Source organism: Lagopus leucura, unplaced genomic scaffold (assembly GCF_019238085.1).
Source record: "Lagopus leucura isolate 7727_CA_CO unplaced genomic scaffold, USGS_WTPT01 Super-Scaffold_73, whole genome shotgun sequence".
Lineage (NCBI taxonomy): Eukaryota > Metazoa > Chordata > Aves > Galliformes > Phasianidae > Lagopus > Lagopus leucura.
Window position 1 is genome coordinate 44,744,494 of NW_024962252.1, and position 7,082 is coordinate 44,751,575.

Genomic DNA, 7,082 nt, shown 5'->3' on the forward strand with positions numbered 1-7,082 from the left:
ATTTAGAAGAAACAAAATCTTTGCACTCTGAACAGATAGATACTTTTAATTTTCCATTGTTAAGAGAATCCTGTAGGGATATGAAACACTCCAGTCCTAAGTGGCAATATCTTCATAGAACAGGGGGATTCATTTCCTTGTTACAGCATTCCCAGTACACAAATAATGCCCCAGGAAATTTGTTCCTTCATTCAGTGTAAAGATTTTTTCCTCTCCTATTCGTGGAGACTTTTCCAGCAGGATTTGGTACTGCATTTCTTTCTGATAATCCTCAGTCCCAAATTAGACTGTGGGAAGGAAGCAGCCCTCAGCATGCCGTCCTCTAAAACCTTCTCGCCTTGGATGAAGCAGTGCCCAGGCTGTCCTGAGGACGGCAGAGCAGTGCCTGGAAGGAAGCTGGTGGTTTTCTAGGGAACATATTGCCACCTAGCAGTGCTTGAAGAAAGGAGCGCAAGCCTGACCTTAATTTTCGTTGTTTGTCTCATTCTTGTATATTGTCGTGATTGGAAAAGGATATATTACTACTGTGGAATGAAGACCGTAGAAACACAGACTAATAAGATTCTCTTTGATCCCTTACATGTTGAAAATTCCACCAGCAGGACAGTGACACTTGTTCCTGCATGCTTTGTTGTGCAATAAGAAAAAAAAAAAAAAAAGAGGAAAGAAAGACAAGCAATCCTGCGAACAGTTTCTCATTCTTACTCAAAAATCCCATTAATTTTGGAGACACTTTCTCCTTGTATTGCTAAACCATAGGAAAGTCAGGTCATCGCCTGAATTATTGAGCATATTCTTGTTTCCCATCACTGACCCCGACTCGACTCCATTATAGCTGATGGCTGTGCACTGGCTAAAAGAACAAAGCCTCGCTCTTAGGTTCAAGGCTGTCAGACTGAAATATCGAATTCCAATATATGCACAGCTCCATGGAACTATTTTTACAAGCTCCTTTCAGAGTCATTGAACAAACCAATGACATCTCAGGAATTATTAGATACTAACCAACACATGACCCCATGGTCAATTCTTAAATAGTCCCTTGACTGTAATGTTTGGGATGAAAACATCATCAACTTTGTTTGGAAAGAATAAAAGGCCACACACTTCAAAGAGTAGATCCACAAAAATAGCTTGGGTACCTGCATTGTGTTTTGCAAAGATTTCTCAAATTTGAATTTCTAAATCTGAGATCATGATACTCTGTTTCTCCTTGCTGATCAGCTGCCCAACCCTGGAGGCTCCCAAATCCCATTGGTGCCTGACAGCCTCAGTTCACAGGGGGAGTTTATATCAGGCTGGCTAACGGGATTGCCACCCCAGCTGTCTCTCCTGTCCCCACCACAGATCTCTGAAATACCCCTGAGCTGTCATAGCTTTCTAAATGCAGCTTTGCATGCCAAGTTAAATTTGGTTTGATTTCGTTGGATCAGGGCTGGTTGGGGACAGCACAGTCACTGTGCATACCTCAGGACTGTAACCTTATCAGTCACTTGTGTGTCAGCCTGTCCCTGCCATGAACCAAAGCCATGAACACTCATGGCTGGGATTGTTTCCCAACTAACTTGCTGCCACTGAACATGTATACAAAGGGATCAACTCTTCCTTGGGTAACTCCCTACGATCCCACTATGTGTTGATTCTGTGTCAAAGGCCCTCTTCTACCCAGAAAGACAAACTCATTTCTCTGATCACTGGGCCACAGTGTACTCTGGGTTAGTCAAGCATCCATGCAAAAGCTATTTCTCTTGCTGCAGAATAATTAAATATTCATCAGGCCAGAGAGTAGGGGAGAGGTTCAGCATGGCCACAGCTCAGTGTTTGCTCAGTCTCTTGGTGACCCAGCAAATATTGATGTATTTAAACCTTAATGCCTCCTTTAAGTTCTTGCATGCAATATAGAGCAGTTTAAAGAGGCAGGATGAAGCAAGTGATTGCTCCTCAGAGTCCTCTGATTACAGCTCAGTGCTGTAGGAGTGGGCTTGGTATGGCTGCTGCCATAGGGCCAGAAGGCTTCTGCCACCTGGTCACACCTTTCCCTGCTACCAGCCCCATCATTTGATTGGACATTTGTGTTCTGGCACAAAGTGTATACAATACAAAAATACGCTCATGTATGTTCTACCTTCCTGCACAAGCAGGAATCTTATTTCACAACATAGCTCAATTTACAGTACAGCTTAAATGAGTACCTTTTCCCTGCATAGCAGTGCATGGTGGTTCCATGCTTCTTTCTCCTTCCTTGGAGTGAGGGTGGCTGCACAGCCAGCTGAGCTCATCCACAAGCAGTAAACTTCTCTAGTTTTTGTTTTGTTCCCATGGCTAATGAATTGAACCAGACTGGATTGCTGGAAAGCAAGCCTCAGGAATGCCAACAAGTGGAACAAAGACAGAGGATATTCCAGGCAGAACTCTGTCCTGCCTTAGCAGCACCAGGCTATAAAATGGGCTCAGTTGTGTTGCTTTACTCTGTGGTGGACATGACACAGAGAATTTGAGGAGTTGGAGTAGATTAGAAATATGTGCTCTGGGGCCAAGCTGGGAGATGTGTGAGCATCTCTGAGGGGCAACCAGACCAGTTGGACCAGGTAAATTGTATTGGGAAAGGCCAACCTAAGCCCCTCTGACAAAGCAACTCTATTTCCTCTTTTTCTCAGTTGTCTCTCACCACGGTGTTCTATGAAATTTCATTAAAACAGGCATTGTACCTTTTTCTGCAAGAGCATTTGAATCACACAGAAGTAGGCCAGGTGATAATTGCACAGCATATTGTAATGCTGCTTAAATGTCAGCTGTTAATTAAAAGCCTCTCTGAAAATGGGCCATTAATTAGGGCAAATGCAGCAATTCTTGATGGGTTCTGACTAACCGGTGAGAACAAAAAAAAAAAAAAGAAATATTTCAACATTGATATTGGAATAGTTATCTTTTACTTGTCTAATGTTTATCTACTAATAAAAACATTTTATAACTTGCAGAACATATTGTTCTTTCTTTTAAAGAGATTAAGAATAAGTATTCTGGCACAAGAACACTCACAGATACAGGGACGGTAGCTGAGAATATGCCACTGTTAGGTCCAGATGTCTCTAGCAGTTGTAAAACCTTAGCAGGAACACTGCAGATATTAAAATGTAGCCCTGACCTACAAACAGCCCACTGTGGCACTTCACTCGTGTCTTTCTTTTCCTATATAAATAGCACGATCCACACAAATAATATCACACAGGCACCAAAATGTGTGCTAAATTTGGGCCAGAAAGCAAGGTATATGCCCCCTAAACCACCCTGAATTGTTGGGGAGAATCATCCTATCAAAAAAGGATCCAAATGTCTCAGTCTGAATAGTCTTGCGGCTTACCATCTCACTTTTTTTCCTCTTTGGCTCAGATTCAGCAAGGCAATTAAGACCCTAAGCAGTCCCCTTGATGTCAGCGACATACAAGAACTCTGAAGCTGAATCAGGTCCATCCTGCCTGCCAGACCTCATGCTTTCCTTTGTGGTGCATTACAGATTCCCAAAGAGCAGTTACAGGAGTTATCTTGGCTGCAGCATGAGATCACAGGAGGTGCTGGCAGTTTCATGCCTAGATGCCCATGCTGGTGGTCCATCCATCAGAAACCGTGTTGTGACCTGCTTAAAGATTTCAGTCTTCTGCAGCAGTGCCATGGTGTTGCATGAAGCACATTTAGGCACTTTGCTGGAGACATAAAAATAACAGTCTCATTTCTGACAACAGCTTTATCCATGTAGCAGCCAAATCTCATAGCTTTATCTCATATAGAAACTAGAGCAAAGGCAAGCTCTTGGCTCTGGACTGATCTGAAACCTGCCCACTCCAGAAGAGACCTTGCAGGACTAACATTCTTTTTGCTTTTAATATTACTATGGTTCACAATTCATAGGTAAAGAGCATATTGTAAGAGTGAGGGTTAAGCAGCAGGAGGAGCTACAGAGCACTTCTCTTTAAAAGTGGAGTTGTTTTATTTGTCTGAAGTGAGTGTTACGTAAGTGTGTTGCTTCTGCAGCTGAAATATTTCAAAAGATGGGTAATGAGGTTCTCAGCTGGACTGACGCAAGGCAGCCTGCCTGCTTCCATGGCTGCAGCATCATTGGGTCATTCTTTAAGGAATAAACAGCACCTGCATTTCTTCTCCTTTGAAAGCATAATCCTGTACATGTGTATTATTCTAGATCATCACACTTTATGGTGTTAAAATTTACTGTTTTTGTGATTAATTTGAAGCTAGTACCAGCAGAGAGATCCGGATGCAGAATAGACGTGTTATGTCACTGGCACTTCCTGTGCTGACCCATTTCTCTCTATTGACAAATAACAACTGTAAAAATGACATACAGAACCTCAAAAAACTGTATTTTTAGAAGTAGATAATTTAAACCAAAAATAACAGCTAACTTGAATAACACAGGGATGTGAGTATCTTTGAGTTTCCTCATAATTTTTGCTACGTTTTCATTAGCAGTGCTGTCCATCCATATTTTATTTGTTTTGGATAGATGCATGATAGACAGCTGGCCTGAAGTACCAGGACTGCAAAATCACTGGATTACCTGTGGGAACAGACACTTCCTAAGAAGACTAAGGAGCATGCTACTTACAGAGTCCATATACCTCTCCTACAGCATTTCTGTCTCTTCCTCTGTTGTCCAGTGGTACAGAACAGCACTTTGCCAAAGGGCTACAACTGACATACCCTTACAAAGTAGAAGCCAAAGTACTGCTCTAAATGCATCTGATGGAGGTCTTTGAGATGAAAGTAGAAAAAGGGGGCTGAGGCACACAATCACAGAATCACCAAGGTTGGAAAAAACCTTCAAGATCATCCAGTCCAACCATCCACCTATCATCACTAGCTCTCTCTAAACCATGTCCCACAACACAAAATTCTTCCCCATCTTTGAAGGGAAGAGTTTTCAGTGGGAAAGCTTTACTTAGAACTGGTGTCCCCACTGACAGCCCCTGCAGCCTGACAGAGGAACACTCACTCACTGTGGCTGATGCTGTAGGAGGAGGTTGGTAGCAAGGATGAACTTGGCAGCCCTTAATAAAGAGAGAAAGCTGGGTCATCTGAAATAATCCGTTACTTTATGCCTTTTTCTCTCACCTCTATCCCTTTTCTTCTTAATTTGATTGTGGCACCAGTTTTTCTCCGGCTCCTGCAATAAGGGAGGTTCACCTATTTTTGCTTTGATTTGGAAACATAATGATGCTTTTGTAAGATCCCACCTGGCCAGATGGCTGCTGCTGATCTTAATGCTTCAGCAAGTGAATACAAATTGACAGATTATATCACCCTCTGAGCATACATAAATTTGCATACATTACTTGTTTATGGCATAATAACTTCAGAGATAATTACCGATATAGCAAGACAAGCAAGGCCCTGGAGCAGGGACCATTAGCATCTCTCAGTACATGTTGATTGGATCTACAAATGTGATCATGTGCTGGGACAGTGCTACCATTAGTCATGGTTTCAGAGACTAGAGATGTTGCACAAATAATTTTCTTGCTTTTGAGAGCAGTGCTGCTAAGGTTTACACAACACACTACATTCCTCTAGGGGCTCTTCCCCAACTTAATGCCTCTTCCATTGTACTGGTGCGAGGGTTTGTGTACCCAGATCAGGCACCAAGTCAGTGTTTTGGTTTGGAAGAAAAGAAACATGGTCAGGTAAAAACAAGTTGGCTTTCAGACAGATAAGCTCTCTGGTCTAGTCCATTGCATGACTGTACAACCAGTTGTGCCAGACCCAACAGAGGAGGGAAGTGCAGTGTAGGAGAGAGACGTGAAAAGAAAGAAGGGGGCACTTTAGCAATCATTGCAGCAGAATAAAGGTCCATGGAGTCATAACTTTGGTTGCTTCAGCAGAGATTAGCATTTCTGATGATTCGTGCACCAACTGTTATAACCTGCTTTGGTAAGGTATATAGAAATGAGACTTTCTTGGCTGATATTCAGTCTCATCAATAAAGCTGTGCCTTTTACACAGCATAGCCTAGACATATATCTGAGTTATCATAACAGCTTTTTCAACAGAATAAATATAAACCTTCCTGCTTTCTCAGTTCCCCAATATATTAATATCTTTCTGGCATTTCATCCGCATTGCCCTGTGCTCTGAGATTCTTTTCTGGACTCAATCCATCCAATACGTGGAGCTGTGTGTATCTCACAGCAGTCCAACCCAGAGAAACCTCTGTTTTTAATTTCACAGGCAATCAGACACACCAGCTTTTGGCATAACTTCTGGTGCATATAGCATTTCTCTGGCACCACACTTAGACACATATGCACTAAATCATAAGACTGTATCTGTCTGTACCCGTCACCTACAAGCAGAATGAGCCCAGAGAAGGATGTTATTGTTGTAACACGGTCATCTGCCTTATGTACTGGGAGATTCTTGACACAATTTCCCAGGTTTTGCAGCTTGTGCAGTGTGGGTAGCCTGAGGACTCTGGCTGCCTTGTCTGACTCTCCAAGAAGAACGAGGACAACATGGGGAGTGCAGCTCCTCTGCACGGATTGCAGCCCAGGAGCCATGGAGCTTTCTTCCACTTGTTGCAATAACATTTATTTCTTTTCAGGGGGGCAGCTTCTCTGTTCTTTCCATATAAAGTAAAGCCAGGAAGGAACAAGGAGCAAGACATTAATAACAATGGCAAGTTTATACAGTGAAGACAGAAGGTAAGTGTCAGAAGAGCGACAAGAAAACAGGAGGGAAGAAAGCTGGTCAAGTGTTGAGTGCAGATAACTTGGTCTCACCAAGACAGAAGGCAGTCAGATCTGTTTGCAAAGATGGTATTGGCAAGTCAGTATTTTTGACATTGATCAGGAATTCTTTTGTGGCTGTGCCTTTTGATGTTTTGTGCTGATAGGTGAGCACTGTCCATATGGCATATAAGTGCCCAGGTGCCTTCCTGTTGGGTGGGTGCATGACACTGGTCAGAACTCATTTACTGAGGCATATGTGAGAAAAGATGAAGTACTCTAGTGTTTCTTCATAGTGACCTGTCTGGAAAAGAAACCAGGAAGCACTCTCTGTTTATACAGATG